Source organism: Carcharodon carcharias, chromosome 10, assembly GCF_017639515.1.
Source record: "Carcharodon carcharias isolate sCarCar2 chromosome 10, sCarCar2.pri, whole genome shotgun sequence".
Lineage (NCBI taxonomy): Eukaryota > Metazoa > Chordata > Chondrichthyes > Lamniformes > Lamnidae > Carcharodon > Carcharodon carcharias.
In genome coordinates this window covers 17,819,565-17,838,495 of record NC_054476.1, presented here as the reverse complement: position 1 = coordinate 17,838,495, position 18,931 = coordinate 17,819,565, and positions in this window count along the sequence as shown.

The following is an 18,931-nucleotide window of genomic DNA, read 5'->3' as shown; positions in this document are numbered from 1 at the left end:
GGAAACAGAAAGGGGGTGGGGATGGGGGAGGGGACTCACGACCTAAAGTTGTTGAATTCAATATTCAGTCCGGAAGGCTGTAAAGTCCCTAGTCGGAAGATGAGGTGTTGTTCCTCCAGTTTGCGTTGGGCTTCACTGGAACAATGCAGCAAGCCAAGGACAGACATGTGGGCAAGAGAGCAGGGTGGAGTGTTAAAATGGCAAGGGACAGGGAGGTTTGGGTCATTCTTGCGGACAGACCGCAGGTGTTCTGCAAAGCGGTCGCCCAGTTTACGTTTGGTCTCTCCAATGTAGAGGAGACCACATTGGGAGCAACGAATGCAGTAGACTAAGTTGGGGGAAATGCAAGTGAAATGCTGCTTCACTTGAAAGGAGTGTTTGGGTCCTTGGACGGTGAGGAGAGAGGAAGTGAAGGGGCAGGTGTTGCATCTTTTGCGTGGGCAAGGGGTTGTGCCATAGGAGGGGGTTGAGGAGTAGGGGGTGATGGAGGAGTGGACCATGAGGACTCGAAACGTCAACTCTTTTCTTCTCCGCCGATGCTGCCAGACCTGCTGAGTTTTTCCAGGTAATTCTGTTTTTGTTTTGGATTTCCAGCATCCGCAGTTTTTTTGTTTTTATTTTTTTACATCATAGGTGACCTCGTTTTAGCTTTGTTTTGGAGCCAGTGATGCTAGGTGGTAATTAGTAGGGATTAAAGACAAGACTCAAATTATGTTACTGAAAGAGAGGTGACCAATATTTGCATTTAATGACAATCACAGCTATTACAATGTCTACAGTCAAAAGACTTTGGACAGGATTTATCCTTCCATGCACTAAGTGCAGTGGTGGACGTGAAAAGTGTCTTCTTCCCACCGCAGACAATGGCAGGTTTTCATGCCACTGATTCACCCACCCCACCATGGCCTCAGTGGATCTTCACTCTGGGCGCCATATATAAACCTCACCCGTGCACAGTCTTCTCTATGTCTGCAGTCCAGTACCGCTCCACAGAAGACATGGCTCTCAAAGGGAAGAAGCATTCTGCTCCAAGAGTTAATGATGCTTTACTGGTGGGGCTACCTACTGGACACCATTGAGACCTGCCGGGATGTCCTCTACTTCCTTCATGGCCGAAGGAGGTCCAGCAATCCCACCACTCCAGTCAACGTTGCACAGAAGAGGTCAGCCACTCAGTGCAGAAAGAGAATGAATGATCTCATCCATTCCACCAGGGCAAGTCAACAATCTCATCATTCTCAGCTCACATACTCACAAGCCCATCAGGCATTCATAGGGTGACACTCCACAGGGATCTCACACACTGCCAGCACACGAGACATCACGAATCACTCTCTCACACACATCTTCATATCTCCATCTCAGCTCATATCCCACGCAGCTTCCGTCCTCATCCTGTGCATGTGTCCAATCACCACCCACACAAGGCAGGCATCCTTACCATCTGTCTTGGCATGCGTCCTGCTCACCCTCTCTCCATTTGTTTTTATGCAAGACAAGCTCACACACAATCACGGGGAGAGGGACCAGACTGGGGATGGAATGGGCAGAAATTAAGGCCCTCACTCCCTATGCGTGCCATCACACTGGCCAGAGAGGAGCAGGACCGTGCATATAGCGATGGTGAGGTCAGTGGCACACAGCCAAGTGAGGACACTGCACCAGCTCACTTCTCAGACAACGATACTGTGAGTGCAATGTCGAGACTTCCAATCGCCTGCCATGCATTAATTATCTCTACTTTCTTTCATAGGCATTCCTGGATAACGCCCAAAGGCATCAAGAAACCTCTTCTCCAGCAGCAAGGTGCAGAGACACACACTTCAGTCGGACCTAGTTCGAGGGCAGACTTGGGGTCACAATCTGGTGAGCACAGCACACAATCTGGTCCACTGCAGGCAGAGGCAAGGACATCCAAGGTAGCCGGCACTCGGAGGACTGCTGGATACTAGGATTTTGTTGAATCTGAGTCAGATGACGAGTCTCCAGACTCGGTCCTAAATCAGTTGGTGCGGCTGCAGCGACAATCACTGGAGCATCAGGTAGCGACGTCAGCTGCATTCCTCAGATCTCAATGGAAGATGAAAGAGTCCATCTGCTTTCAGTCTGAGGTAATAGCGCCAGCACGCCAATAAACCAAGCTCAACACTGGTGGGATAGCGGCCGCCATGGAGACCTTGGTCCAGGATATCAGTCCTGCACTGCGCCAGGAGCTGCACTTCTTCGGTGTAGGCATTGGCAGCATCCATCAGTGTCAATGTGAGAGGTGGGTGGAGCAACGTGATCTCACTAAAGCTTCCCCTTCTCCTCTCCAAGGCCCTCGGGCACCCATAGGGAGGAGGATTAGCAGGTGTGCTCGCTGGGGTCATCCACCCAGCTGGCTCTAGGAATGTCCAGCCAATCCCAATCACCTCTTCCTGTAACCCCATCAGCTCCGGCTCCACAGGCCAAGGAGGGTGTTCCTGCCCCACAGCAGGGGACCCAAATCATCTCAGCCCTCCAGAAGATGCCTGCCAAAGTCATCAAAAGCAACAGGGTGTAGCAGTCAGCAGGCTGCCTCCACCTCCACTGTGGATGTTGGGGATGCACCAAGAGTAGCAGTAGGGTTAGGAAGAGTGCAATGGTGGCACGGATGTTAACTGCATGTATATAAGGTTCACCAGTGTCAATAGAATCACAACCATTTTACATCTCCTCTTGTGTATGCCTTCTCTTTATGATGAGCTGTGTTGCTGTCAATCAGGTGTGATGCCTTTCCCCACTCATTGCAGATGTCGCTATCATGGGCCTCTCATCCATGTAGTGTGCTTTCATATCACCACGAGGCGTCTTAGCATTTTGGAGTCCCCAACGGCCAGGGCTGGCCATGGGGGCAGACTGTGTGTTAAAAAGGAAACATTTCAATGTCTGGCAGGCAAGTGTGTGAACACCGTCATCTTCAGGTGGTCCACATTCATAGATTGTTGAGGATAAATGCAGGCCATCATCCCTAACTGGGAGTGCTGGATGTCAATGTGGTGGCGAAGAAGGTGACACGGAGGACTGAGTGATCTCAAAATATATTAACGCCTGTGGAACATCTTGGCTGTCCTGGGCCAAGTATGACCTATCAGTATGATCATCAAGGTTACACAGAACGCGTTGTGCCATTGCTGGAGATGGGTCTCCTTGAGGAGCTTTGTCACATTGAAGTCATACAGCTACTGTCCCACTGAGGGTACTAGAACAGCTCCTGGCTCATGTAGGCTGCCATTGCAACTAGTATTCTGGAGAGACACTTGAAAAGACAGCACCTTCTGACATCTGATGCCAGAACACCCTTCAGTTAGCACCTCATCTCAGCAAGGACACATGCTTCGGAGGTTTTATCATCCTTCAAAGGATCGGACAATGTGAGCCTAGTGTGGAATTACTCACTCTCAGATTGAAGTGCATTGTTAAAATGAGAGGAATAGCAATGCAGCTGTTCATGTTGACCCATTATGGAGACCACTTGTCCAAGAGGGTACTCAGTGCAACTCGATATCCTACTCATGAAATCTGGTGGCTATGAATGTGTCACGCACACGTCTGACTTGCCTGGCCCATGCCATGACCTCTTCCCCTGCAGCCTCGGCTTCCTCCAACTCAACGCCCTCATCCCTTTTCAAGGTCTTCCTCATCGGAGATGTGCAGCTCCTCCATGTCAGCATCTGGCAAGTCCTCCACCCTTTGCAATGCCAGGTTGTGCAGAGCGCAGCAAGCCATGATGATCCATAAGACCCTCTGGGGAGTGTGCTGGAGTGTTCCACCAGATCTGTTTGAGCCATCCAAATCTTTAAGTTGTCAATGGTCTGCTCCACCAATGTTCAGGATGCAGTATGAGCTTTATTGTACTTGTTCTCAGCTGGATCTTGTGGTTGCCTGAATGGGTGTCATCAGCGATGTCCTTTGCAGGTACACTTTGTTAGCGAGTAGCTAACCCTGGATCCTGTTTGTTTCCTCGAAGATGTCTGGAATCTGCAATCAACTCAATATGTATGAGTCGTGGCATCTTCCTGGGTATCTCGCACAAACCTGCATGATTTGTTTCTCATGGTTGTAGACCGGCTGCACATTGAGCAAGTGGAAGCCTTGCCTGTTGATGTATCGGAGTATCTGATGCCAGGGAACTCTCATAGCCACATGAGTGCAGTTGATGGCACCCTGCACCTATGAGAACCAGGAAATCGTAAGAAAGCCCAGTGCCTGCTTTCTGGCGCCCTGGCCAGCTTGATCTCTAGCGAAGTCAACGTAATTGTGGGTCTTGGTGAAAAGGACATCTGTTACCTCCTGTATGCATTGTGGGTGGAAGCTTGAGAGATCCTGCCGAAGTCCCCAGTGGAACCCTGGAAAGAGCCACTCACGTAGAATTTAACAGCAGCGGTGACTTTCAGAGCCACTGGCAAAGGATGTACTCCCGGTCTCCATGGTGTCAACTCCTGGAGAATGTGGCAAATGTGAGCCACCAGGTCCCTGGACATGCAGAGGTGTTGATGACACCGTCTCTCGCTCATCTGCAGAAAAGACATGCATGTTCTGTACACCCTCGGTCTTGAGAGCTGCCTACACACCATGTTTATGTTGGCCTCATCCTCTGTGTCAGGAGGGTGCCCTGCTACCCCTTGCTCACGAGGGTGAAGCTCCAATCTTTGGTGAAGCTGGCGCCACCGTCGCAATCTTCTCCTCCTTCTCACAATGCAAGGTTAGCAAACGAACCTTGAAGTCATGAGCAAAGTGCAGGTCGCCAGATGCAAATCGCTTATATACAGTTGTGAAACACTGTCATTTAATACTGATGTGGCCTATTGATTCAGCGTGGAGGCGTGATTCTGGCGAGCAGCCATTATAATGAGTAAGCATGATATTCAAATGTATGAAAGTGATGTTCCCAACATGGTGTGGTGAGAAAAGTGCACCACCATTGAAGTCAGGAGTGGACAATGACAACCGGCTTTCCCACAGATATGAAGCTGACTGCAGGAGCAGAAAATCCCATCCTTTAAGTTTCCCCAAACCTATGAATGTGTTTCCAGGATCAAGATTGTAAAAGTTAGGCTGAAACCTGTCCATTTGTTTTTGTTTGGGTCAGATATAGCTAATTGTCATTTCTCCTTGGAATGGGGCTACAGTGGTTCCCATTACTATGGAGTAGGGGATAGGGGAAGCCAAATTTGGGATCAAGCTACAGGCTTTCCTATCAACCTAGGAATATCACAGAAAGGGACAGTTGCAGCTTGGGACTTTGTAATTTGTTACAGTAGGAGTTTGTGAGGGGAAAAGAGGCTGGAAGATTTGCCTAGCTTGGAGCCAGAGAAAGAAATCTACAGAAGCCATCACAGTGAAAAGCAGTCAGCAGCCAGCTTGGTTGGAGTTTGGAGAGCTGAAAAGCAGCCATGGAACAGTAACAAAGGGCTATCAGAAACCAAAAGGGTTTTCTGATTTTAAAAGTCACTAAGCAAGAATGAAGTGGGGTCCCAAGCTCGAACTAAGGAGTCCACAACTGTGAGGTTGATGGAGATTTAGAGGGTCACCTAGCCCAAATGCTAGTGGAAGGATTCCAAGAGATCTCATACCTCGGAGAATAGCTGGAACACTGAGGAGAAAAAGTGAATTCCAAAGAGCTGTGGCATTCCTTGATTTGGTCCCAGGAGAGATGAATGAACCCTCAAGACACTGTTAAGTATAAAGGAAAGCTTGGGTGGAATTAAAAGCTAGACGGGGTTTCAAACTATAGTGTTAAGTTAGTAGTTTTAAGTTTGTTTAATTTTTTCTTGTGCCTGGCAAAGTTTGTTTTTGTTTAAGTGGTGAAATCTTGTGACCTAGTTCTTTCAGTTAATAATGGGAAGTTTAAAATTCTCTTTAAACATTAACTGTCTCTGTAGAGATTGTAACATTGATGAAAGTTTGAAGTTATACAGAATCATACAACACTGAATCTTAAAGCTTGTCATGCCTGTGCCGGCTCCTCGAAGAGCTTCCAATTAGTGTTGCTCCCCTGCTCCTTCCCAAAGACTTGTGATTGTTTTCCTTGTTAAGTAGGGATCCAATTCCTTTTTGAAAGCTATTATTGAATCTGCTTCCCCCTTCCTTCCAGGCAATGCATTCTAGATACATTCCTGATAGCTTTGCCCTTTGGTACTGAGCTCACAAGTTCTCCTGTGCCAATTATTTTTTTGCTCCTGTGTGTAGAAATAATTACTGCTTTTCCAAGGCCTGATTTGCTGAGTGGCAGATTTTGTTTTAGTTGGGTTGGATGAAATAAATAAAGCTGTGCTTCCAGCACGTGCAGCCACATTTAAATAAGAATATTTATTAAAATAAATTCCCTCACTGAATTTTATTCCTTTGGGAAAGAATATACTCACAACATGTAACTGACCCACAAGAAGGGAGGAATCCTGGGAACTGGCCTATTCAAATAGGCTTCATAGAAAGATTTTGTTGCTGGAAATTTTATGATTTTTTTTTAGATTTCCTGTGCTATTTTGATCCAGATTTGATTGGTTACTTTAACTAGTCAACTTTATGAACAATTTTTTTTAATTCTTGTCAATGTTTTGCTTCATAAAGCATACAATACAAATTGGTAAGCAACGGTATCCCATTGAGGTAAGGAAGAGAGGTTTAAAGGCCCAAGAAAGGCATCGTCTCCACACCTGCCACTATCCTGGTATTTACATTTATAGATAGCTTCACATGTATAATGAGATGTCTTCACCATCTCTGCTTCGCCACACATGTTGTCTTAGAGTTTATCCATTTGCAGCAGATTGAACTGAAGACAGTATTAACTCAAGATAGTTCGGTGATGACAAACCCCAGTCCTCCACTCTCACCATTGCCAAACCTTAGTGACACTTGCTATTTTACATTTTTTAATTGGATGGAGAAATGACCACGCTACAGACTTGTGAATGTTATGGAAACATGTCCCATTTGATGTTGCACATGCCATGATGATGAGAGATGAGGGTGTCTTTAAATGCATTATCCTTGAAGACTAGTGTCCAGCAAAGTAAATTGCAAGAGTGGTTTCAAGTTTTCAAAAAAGGTGCTTGAGTGTCTGAAACAAAAGAACAGGAACAGGAGGAGGCCATTCATCCCCTCAACTCCCTTCTGCGATTCCATTGGATCATGGAGGGATTGTATTTTGCACAGATACGGTTTCCTGACACCCAGGTGCTGAGTGAGAAAGATATCTGGAAGTTAGTGCAGTTGTATGTGATAGAGGATTACCAATCTTTTGTGCTTTATACCTCAGAGCTATGCAGAGATAACACTCATCAGGTTCAATGTGTGAACAGGAGCTTTATTTCAATGCTTTTAATATCTCTGCTTTCTCATACTTGCTGTTTGCTTTCAGTTTCCCTGTAACCACAACCACAGGCTTGACTAGCAGCACACAGCACAGTAAGCAGTCAACAGACATGCACAATCAAACAACGAACAATTGAACCCAACATAAGCCTTGACTTGTGACATGATTGAACCACTTCCATTACTGTGGGGGCCCATCTTGGACGGGGGCAGAATTTTGCCTCTGCTACCTTCCTCAGGGAGTATGCATCACAGCGTTATGGGCCCTCCTGCAGTCAGTGACTGGTGGATCATTGCTCTTGGTTTTCCAGCAGCAATCAGTGGTAAATCTGGGGGTCAGTCCAGCAGTTGACACTTCTAAGGCTGCAGTTCTTTAGACCACCTTGTAGCAAAATTTTGTTGCCCTTTAACTGACTGCAATCATTTACACATTGCACCTAAACTGTATTTTCCTCTCTCCCAATGCTTTTCTGGTTTCCAACCTACCCAGTGTACTTAATAAAGTCCAGGGAGGAATTTGTAACGTGTTAGCAGGGATTATGCATTGGTGGGCATTAGGACTATCCTGCTGCAAATTTGGCAATGAAAAGAGAATCCAAATCATGTTGTCCAACTTTAGAACATTGCAAGGGTGCGGAGAGGAAGGGCAATGGCTGTGTGCATTGCATTAAGTGATGTCTCCAAGCAAGTAAAGGAGTTCTGAAATTAGCTTTGCAACATGTTTGATGGCCCTAACGTGAGTAACAGTGATAAAAACCTTGACCTTTGCCTTCTATCGGATCCCAGCAAGCACCAACCCTGCTTCCAGTCAATTATTGGACACTGCCATATAATGAGGGATCATTCTCTCCATTCAGCTTGCATTGGTGCTCTTCCTGGATTATCTTCATCTTGCCCAGCTGAGCCACCTGCTCAGCACCTCCTGCAGCAGAACCTCTGACTCTAGCAGCCGAAAGAGCAGGATTCCCTGCATGACTCTGTTGTTCCATCATAAAGAAGCAGCTGCCACCACCAAAGGACAAGCTTTTCCTGAGCCATTAATCTATTCAAGTGAGGCAGAGGGATTTCTACCGCAGATACACCAATGCCATGAGCCATTGCAACTCTGTTTTATCCATTCACACAAAACAGAGGCTTTAGTTCTGTTATTTCTGTTAACTCAGCTCAGTTAACAATATTCATTCTGTTGAGTCAAAAGGTTCAGGGTTTGAACCCCATTACATGGTGTCAACCGTAGCCCAATAATCCTTTTGAGGCAGAAGGCCGAGAGTTGAAGCTCCACTCCAGAGACTTGATCTAGGCTGATACTGAACTACAAAAAGAGTATTTTTCAGATGAGATGTTACACCAAGCTCCTACCTGCCCTGTTGGGTGGGTATGAAATATTGCATGGCACTAATTTATTAAGTGAGCCCTGATCAATATTTATCTCCCAACTGGCATCTTTAAGATCGCTATGATTATCTTATAATTTATTTCATTCCTGCTTATACGATCTCACTCTGTGCAAATTAGATGCCATGTTTCCCAACACTACAACCATGGCTGCACTTGAGAAGTGCTTCATTCATGTCATGAAATCATTCCAGATATTATATAAGTTCTTGGTTGAAAAATTTGATCACATGACCTAGGCAGGCATTTCAATGAGGGAGTGCTGCATTGCCAAGTGTGTCATCTCCTCCGTTGAACCATGGAAGTTAACAGTGCAGGAGAAAGCTAGTCAACCCTTCATTTGAACAATACTTATCCCACCATTCCCATTATTTTTTCTAAAAAAATTCCATTAACATTTTGCTTTAAAAGCTTCTTTAAAAGCTTCAAATATGGAACTTAATAAAAGGTTATATGGGTTTTCAGAATAATCAAGTAAGTTTTTTTTATTTGTTCATGGGATGTGTGTATTGCCGGCTAGGTCAACATTTATTACCCATCCCTAAATGCCATCTGAACAAGGGCAATTGGGTCACCACATTGCTATGGGTCTGGTGTTACATGCAGGCCAAACCAGGTAAATGCCCAAAAGGACATTAGTGAACCAGATTCCTTCAATGAGTCCAGTTCATAGTGATGGCAAGATGAGGAATTTGGTAAGAAAACAAGCTAGAAGCACATTGCTGTGGCAGGAACATTGACCATTTTGGTAATTCTATTTCCCTGGAATATCATAAGAGTAAAATTTTACCAAAAGCACAATGACATTTCTTGAGTTTTAAATTGGTTATCCTGGACAAAGGGAAATCATTTTGTCCATCCACCCTATCAAACTCAAAGATAATTTTAAAAGATCCTTGTTACGCTTTCTCTCAGACCTCTCTTGCAATATGTGGCATCTTGTTATGACCAAATTAGCAGCTGTGTTTGACTTTATGTAGACAGAGTTACAATCTCTGTGGAGACAAGTAACTTTTTTAAAAAGAAATCTAAAAAGGATAAAGCCACAAGGTTCCACAGTTTAAAACCGAAGAATTTTTACTGTACAATAGTCGCACAAAGCAAACACTAAATACGATCTTAGATAATGGCCTATACCCTAACATTCAGAATTAACATAAGTTAAACATGAATTAACAGACAAATTTTGGTTGATTATAAACTATAAGTTAGACATTAAATGATAAATACAACTGGGACAGAGCTTACAAGTTGGCTCAACAGTCCCCACTGTATATACGTTGCTACAGCTGTCATCAAACTCAGTTCAAAACTCTGCCTCCCCCATGAAGGATTTCAGCTCCCCCACCCTCTTAGAGGTCACTCTGATCCCCAGCCAACCGCAGGGCACAGCCAACCTGAGTTCCACGGGCATGATCTTCACCAAAAATGGCACACATCTGTAGAACCCACTCAACTCTGTCTGGATGGTATGGATCCACCGGTGTTACCTTCAAGTAACATAAACAGCTGCAGCAACTTAATCCCAGCTTCTGGAGCAGGAATCCGTCTTCCCCAGCTTGCCTGTACTGCACCACTGGACTCAGCAATCATGACTAGTGAGTTTGGATTGATCTGTGTACATCGATATAGCCTCAACCTGTTTCAGTTTACCGAAAAGTTTTGGTTTCCTTAGAAAATGGGAGCATCAGTTTCCTTTCTCTGTTTCCTTTTCAGTTTCTGTTTTCAGTTACCATTTTCAAGTAGAGTCTGCCTCAAGCATTGCAAACTTTGAAATCACAGATTCCACCACAAAAGTATAATTTATTGATTGTGAACGCTTAGGCAGCTTCTTTTTCTCTTTACACCTAAAGACTTCAGGGAATCCCCATTGTCCTGATTTGAATTTTGCTTTGGGTCTGATTTTCACAGAAAGGACTAACTGTCAATGGTCACATTATATTTAGTGAGAGGGAGGAACTGAAAGAAATCAGTATTAGTAGGGAAATGGTGTTGGGGAAATTGATGGGATTGAAGGCCGATAAATCTCCGGGGCCTGATAATCTACATCCCAGAGTACTTAAGGAAGTGGCCCTAGAAATTGTGGATGCATTGGTGGTCATCTTCCGAGATTCTATAGATTCTAGAACAGTTCCTACAGATTGGAGGGTAGCTAATGTAACCCCACTATTTAAAACAGGAGGTAGAGAGAAAACAGGGAATTATAGACCAGTCAGCCTGACATCGGTAGTGGGGAAAACTCTAAAGTCCATTATAAAAGATTTAATAGCTGAGCACTTGGAAAACAGTGGCAGAATCAGACAGAATCAGCATGGATTTACGAAAGGGAAATCATGCTTGACAAGTCTACTGGAATGTTTTGAGGATGTAATTAGTAAAGTTGATGAGGGGGAGCCAGTGGATGTGGTTTATTGGGACTTTCAGAAGACTTTCGAAAAAGTCCCACATAAGAGATTGGTGTGTAAAATTAAAGCACATGGGATTCGGGGGTAGTGTATTGAGATGGATAGAAAACTGGTTGGCAGACAGGAAACAAAGAGCAGGAATAAACAGGTCTTTTTACGAATGGAAGGCTGTGACTAGTGGGGTACCACAGGGATTGGTGCTGGGTCCCCAGCTATTCACAATATATATTAATGATTTAGATGAGGGAACTAAATGTAATATCTCCAAATTTGCAGATGACACAAAGCTGGATGGGAGGATGAGCTGTGAAGAAGATGCAGAGATGCTTTGGTGTGATTTGAACAAGCTGAGTGAGTGGGCAAATGCATGGCAGATACAGCATAATGTGGATAAATGTGAGGTTATCCACTTTGGTAGCAAAAACAGGAAGGCAGATTATTATCTGAATGGCTATAAATTGAGAGAGGGGAATGTGCAACGAGACCTGGGTGTCCTTGTACTCCAGTCACTGAAGGTAAGCATGCAGGTGCAGCAGGCGATAAAGAAGGCAAATGGTATGTTGGCCTTCATAACCAGAGGATTTGAGCACAGGAGCAGGGATGTCTTGCTGCAATTATACACCAATATACACAATTATATTGGTGAGACCACACCTGGTATATGGTGTGCAGTTTTGGTCTCCTTATCTGAGGAAGGATGTTCTTGTTATAGAGGGAGTGCAGTGAAGGTTTACCTGACTCATTCCTGGGATGGCGGGACTGACACGTGAGGAGAGATTGAGTCAGTTAGAGTTATATTTGCTGGAGTTCAGAAGAATGAGGGGAATTTCATAGAAACCTATAAAATCCTAACAGGACTAGACAGGGTAGATGCAGGAAGGATGTTCCCGATGGTGGGGGAGTCCAGAACCAGGGGTCACAGTCTGAGGATATGGGGTAGACCATTTAGGACTGAAATGAGGAGAAATTTCTTAACCCAGAGAGTGGTGAGCCTGTGGAATTCGCTACCACAGACAGTAGTTGAGTAGTATGTTTTCAAGAAGGAGTTAGATATAGCTCTTGGGGTGAAAGGGATCAAAGGATATGGGGAGAAAGTGGAGCAGGCTATTGAGTTGGATGATCAGCCATGATCATAATGAATGGTGCAGCAGGCTCAAAGGGCTGAATGGCCTACTCCTGCTCCTAGTTTCTGTGTATATTTTTAAGGTTTTGTGGCTAGATTTCTAAAATAACAGCTGGGGTGTTATACATTTGCAGATGCAGTTGCTAAATCTGACTCCTGTTCTTTCTCTGTAGATGGCAGGAGAGATAAATAAAGCAGAATTGAATGTGCATTTAATTTCTTAGCAAATTAAAATCAGGCTGAATGATTGAAGAATGATACTGAATGTCAAAACAATCAATCTTTCAGGACATTCACATTATGGAAAAGCCATGTTCAAGCAATCTTCCTCCCTAACTCAACACTATTTAGAACTTGTCCTTATTAGTTTTTTATGAGGTATATTTTAGACACTGAGTGCAGCTGTAAGCATCTTCCTGACATTGCACCATGAGCAAGGCTTATCATTAAAGTGAAGCTTACAGATTTCAGGTTGACACTCCAGTGCTGAGGCAGTGCGGCACTGTTGGGGATGCTCTTTTTTGGATGTGAAGGTATATGGAGGACCAGCCCACCCCTATCAAGTGGAGATAAAAGATCCGATGTCTATTATTTGAAGCAGGGCAGAAAAGTTCTCCTCAGTGTCCTGGCCAATGATGATCCCTCAACCAAATTGCCAAGTAACAGACTATGAGTTCATTATCAGGTTGCTGCTTATGCGAGTTTGCTGTGCACACATTAGCTGTGACATTACTACAACACCTCAAAAGAGTTCTACTGGTTATAAAGCATCTGGGATGTCCTGAGGTTGTAAAAAGGAAAGTCTCCCATCCTAAACAAATTTGGGCAGACAGATTTTTTTTTCTTTCTCACCTTGATTTTGTTTTCATATTGATTCTTTTGTTCCTTTTTGAGCTTCCTGTCATTGCCAAAGTTGCCTTTACTCCTTTCCTTTGTCTTGTTTTTCAAAGGTGGTTACTTTTTTTCATTAGCCTCCTAACCTCATGGAAGCCTACTCATAACTCAATAAATAATTGATTAAGTAGATATTGTTTTGAGATAAATATCAGTGATAGGAACAGATGGCATAGGTGAAGATTGCTCACTGGTGGTTTTCAATGCTTCAATAAATATGGAGCATCCTAGCGTTTGACAGACCTCTTAAATTAGTGATGAAGTCATCATCTCAAAACACTCAGCGTTCAATGGCTGTAGTCATGAAGGAAGATTGAGAATTTCCCTTGGTCAGGGATCATGGCAAAATTAGACAGAATTTCGTCTCTTGAAACTGCTATGTGAGGTTAGTCCCCTCCCTCGGGAAAATAAATAAACTGGGAGTGCAAGTCGCACATCGCTTGAATGGCATTCACTCATCTATGTTTTATGTTCTAAGAAGCATTTGTTTGGCATGTAGGTTATTGCAGTGGTTCCACTGGGGCTGCACGTAGCACTCTAAACACTCTAGCCTCTCCATGTGGCCATGAAGTGCAAGTGCAGGCAAAATTTACTCATGATATTTGAGCAAAGGATTACCGAAAATGTTCTTGCAGCAGCAAAATGCTCTTAGGATGTTTTCTGATAATCCATTTCCTCCTCCCATTCTCTGCTGAACTTGTTGATGTGTAGAGTTCCAAGGTCTCGATCAGAAAGAAAGGGCAGAATCGTCTCAGATTTGTACAAAGTGCGGTAGCGGTGTGGCAAACAAGTCCTTTTACCCGCCGGCCACAATGGTAGGTTTTCACACTGCATCGTCCCATTCCTGCCTCATTAATTATGCAGCCACAGGAAATATGCCATCTCACTGGTGGGCAGCCTCCAATTTGTCCACCACACCGATACCTCGCCACTTCCTTGCGCTGGGTGACATATTTAAGCTGCAACTGAGCACACACTTCTCAATGCTTACAGCCCAGGACTGCTCCGGTGAAAACATGGCCCCAAAAGCCAAGAAGAGTACAGCCTCCCAATTCAGTGACACATCCCTGGGACACTTTCTGGACACCTGTGGATGCCCGCCACGATGTCCTCTACCCCCGAGCTGGCCGCAGGAGGGCCATCAGTCTCACCACTCTAGCTTGAAAGGCGGTGGCAGAGGTGGTCAGTGCCAATGCTGCACACTAGAGATCAGCCATCCAGTGCACAAAATGGATGAATGATCTCATCCGTACTGCCAGGGTAAGGCAAGCGTCTTAACACTCTAAACTCACATACTCACAAGCCCGTCACACATTCACTAGCATCTCACTCACTGCCAGCTCACGGGACATCACCACTCACTCTCTCACACACACCCTCACATCTCCATCTGACCTCCTCAGCCCTCACCATCTTGCGGCCACTTGCACAGATCAATGTGTGCCCCCCACACACACCCTGGAATAGCCCCCTTCCCCAGTACAGCCCTCGCCCAGCAGTCTTTTCCCTTGCCCGAGGCCCCTTCTTCCCCTTCACCAACCAAGCCCAGCCCTGCAGCCATTGGAAAGCCACCCCCACCTTATGGCTGGTCTGGCAGATAGACACCTGTCTGTGATCCCCCCTAAAAGTGATGTGGTGCTGCCCGCGATGCCTGGTGCTGATGACTGCGGTTACTGCCCAAAGCAAGGTGGGCAAACAGAATCTCAAAGTCCCAAGCGAATTGCAGCTCGCCAGGTGCACATCGCTTATGTACAGTTGTGAAACATGCCAGCCTGCAATCACGCCAATGTGCCAATGTGATCCAGCGTGGGGGATGAGTCTGGCAAGCTGGCCTTAGGAGATACTGAAGAATCGAAATTAGGCTTTCGATGTGCGTTGGCAGGAAATGTGGCCTGCCATTGACGGATGGAGCGGCAATCGCAAACCGGTTTCACAACGGCTTGAAACCAATCTTTGGCCTTCTCGCCATGTTGTCCACTCACCATGACACCCAAGGCTTTCAGGGCCGAAAAATGCCAACCAAAGACTTATACAATCTCAGGTCATGGAAAAATGTCCCTGAAGAAGGACTTTTGAAGTTAAGTTGTAATGAAGATAGCATCTTCCAATTCCTCGCCCTGTTCACCATTATCCAGAGGACAACAATGACCATCTGCAACAAGAGAGAATCTAACCATCATCCCTTGATGTTCAATGGCATTACCATCACTGAATCCCCCATTATCGACATTCTGGGGGCTACCATTGACCAGAAGCTGAACTGGACTAGCCATATAAATACTGTGGCTACAAAAGCAGGTCAGAGGCTAGGAATCCTGCGATGAGTAACTCATCTCCTGACTCCCCAAAGCCTGTCCACGATCTACAAGGCACAAATCAGGAGTGTGATGGAATACACCCCACTTACCTGGATGAGTGCAGCTCCCACAGCACTCAAGAAGCTTGACACCATCCAGGACAAAGCAGCTTGCTTGATTGGCACATTCAGAAACATTCACTCCTTCCATCACCGATGCGCAGTAGTAGCAGTGTGTACCATCTACAAGATGCACTGCAGGAATACCAAGGCTCCTTAGACAGCATCTTCCAAACACATGACCACTACGATCTAGAAGGACAAGGGCAACAGATACATGGGAACACCACTACCTGGAAGTTCCCCTCCAAGACACTCACCATCCTGACTTGGAAATTTATCGCCGTTCCTTCAGTGTCGCTGGGTCAAAATCCTGGAACTCCCTTCCTAACAGCACTGTGGGTCTATCTATACCACATGGCCTGCAGCGGATCAAGAAGGCAGCTCACCACCACTTTCTCAAGGGCAATTAGGGATGGGCAATAGATGCTGGCCTAGCCAGCAAAGCTCACATCCCATGAATGAATAAAAGAAAAACAGTTGCACCATACGAAGCATCACAACTCAGCTTCTGTCATTCCGCTTCCTGTCTCAGGGATAAGCAGGTCAGCTGTAGTCACCCAGGGCTGAGATCAGCTAACTCATCACAGACTGGGGGGGGTTGAAAACAGACCCATTCCATAATGGCCCTGAACCAGAGGGGGAACATGATGAAACGAGCAAAGTACAGCAGGTGCTGGAAATATGAAACAAAAGCAGCAAGTGCTGGAAACACTCAGCAGGGTTAGCAGCATCTGTGGAGAGAGAGCAGTTGACAGACTGGATTTTACACTCAACCATTGGTGGGTTTGAAGGTGGGGGTGGAGGGCCATAGGGAGGGGGGTGGGAAATGTAAAATCCAGTGGGTGACTTTCCCATCCCATATCGCCTGCCCCGGCTTGTCTGAAATTTACAGGGGCTGCGGAGGTTTCAGGCATCCTGGCCGCCCTTGGGCCCATCGGGGTCCTTAAATAACCAATTAATGGCCACTTTAGGACCTCATCTCGCTGCACCAGTATTTTTCTGATGGTGGGGGGAGACCTATGCCATGCAGGAAATGCAGCGGCTCTGGCTGCATGAGCCAGTGTTGGGCAAGGGAGGGGGAACCTCCTTTGTGGGTCCACGGGGCCCCTTGCTGGCAACCCCCCAGAATGTCATATCCTCCTTTAGTCCTCACCCCTGGCTTCTGGAACCTGGCTCCCCATCCCTTTGCTGCCATTGCCAAGAACTCCATGCAGACTAACCTGGGCTCCTCAGTGTGGTGGGACGGCTCTGTAGTCCCAGCAGTGGCCATTGCTCCCTGCTGGTGTTGCTGGGACTACAGAGCTGCTGGCCATCCGATTGGCTGATGGCTCTCTAAGGCAAGAACTCCTCATGAGAAATGGATGCCTTAAAGCTACCCATGTCCGAATGCAGCAAGATATGGACAATATCCAGGTTTGGGCTGACAGGTGGCAAGTAATATTTGTGCCAAACAAGTGCCAGGCAATAACCATCTCCAACAAGAGAGAATCCAACCATCACCCCTTGATATTCAGTGGCATTACCATCTCTGAATCCCCCACTATCAACATCCTGAGGTTTACCATTGATCAGAAACTAAACTGGACTAGCCATATAAACACTATGGCTGCAAAAGCAGGTCAGAGGCTAGGGATCCTGCAGCGAGTAGCTCACCTCCTGACTCCCCAAAGTCTGTCCACGATCAACAAGACACAAGTCAGGAGTGTGTTGGGATACTCTCCCCTTGCCTGGATGAGTGCAGCTCCAACAACACTTAAGAAGGTTGACACCATCCAGAACAAAGCAGCCCAGTTGATGGGCACCACATCCACTGTTCTGTCTTGCGAGTCACACTTGCATGCTTGTTGCAGGGCAACCAAGTTGGTACTTTAGATAGAGTAGTTCGGCAAACGCTTCTTAGATGAAACACATTCTGTTTATGTACAAGATATTCAGCAGCTACACATGTGCGTTTCTACACCAAACTCTATCTACACACTTCTGCTGCTCACTTGCAGACTGCTGGCTTCCAACTAACTAGTAACTACAGAGTTAGCCCACGCTACTCCACTATGGGTTACAGAAGATCATGTGATCTTCCTTTATAACATTCTTCTTAAAGGTATGCTAATCATCAAATAAAACCATAGTTACCATATCCACAAACATTCGCTCCCTCCACCACTGAGGCACAGTTGCAGCAGTGTGTACCATCTACAAGATGCAGTGCAGAAACTCACCAAGGCTCCTTTGACAGCACCTTCCAAACCCACGACCACTACCATCTAGAAGGACAAGGGCAGCAGACACCTAGGAACACTACCGCCTGGAAGTTCCCATCCAAGCCACTCACCATCCTGACTTGGAAATATATCGCCATTCCTTCACTATCACTGGGTCAAAATCCTGGAACTCCCTTCCTAACAGCACTATGGGTGTATCTAAACCAGATGGACTGCACCAGTTCAAGAAGGCAGCTCACTACCACCATCACGAGAAGGGCAACTAGGGATGGGAAACAAATGCTGGTCTTACCAGCGACATCCGCATCCCTGTAAATGAATTTAAAAAACAATTAACGCTGCTTCCAGCATTAATTTGGGATCGTGGGCAGGCTCCTCCACGATGCTTTAGCTGGGTGGAGGTGGGGGTGTTGGAGGGGGGTGGGGGTGGGGGGTGGGGAATGACCCCATCCCTTAAAATCAAGCCCAATGTTTCAGGTCACTGACCTTACATCAGGACTGTGAAATGCTAGCGAACTAACAGGTAAGTGAAAACAGGGACAACTAAAGGTGGGAGAGGAGGATAAGAACAGAAGGGGATGTTTAGGATCGATTGGAAGGCTGGAGGGATTAAATAACAAAAGGGTTTCTGGTGCAAGGTAAAAGGGAATGATAATGGAACAAATTCCCTCAAGGGAAAATATTTAATCATGCTCCTTTATTTCAGGAGGATAGGTGCTGCAAAAGAGACTTGTATCTTGGTAATGTCAAATGTGAGTGACACATGATCCATGTTTGATAAGGATTACCTGTTTGTGTTACCTGTTGCAAACAAACACAAAAAAAAAATTGGTCAAATTTTCTTTTGTAAAGATGGATGGACCTTTAATATATTCCCCTTGTGGGCGGAATTTTCCCAGAATTGCACTCAGCGCGGTGGCAGGTGTATAAAAAAAGACGGTTTTCCCACCGGCAGCAATGGCGGGTTTTTGCGCCCTGTCTCTGCTTCCCAGAGCGCCCGCCTCATTAATAATGCACGCATGGGAAACCCGGCAAGCGCTGGCGAGCAGGCTCGGATTTGTCCGCCATGATGTGACCTCAGTGCTTCCTCGCTTTGGGCACCACATTTAAAGCGCCCAGGAGCACAGCCTAGTTC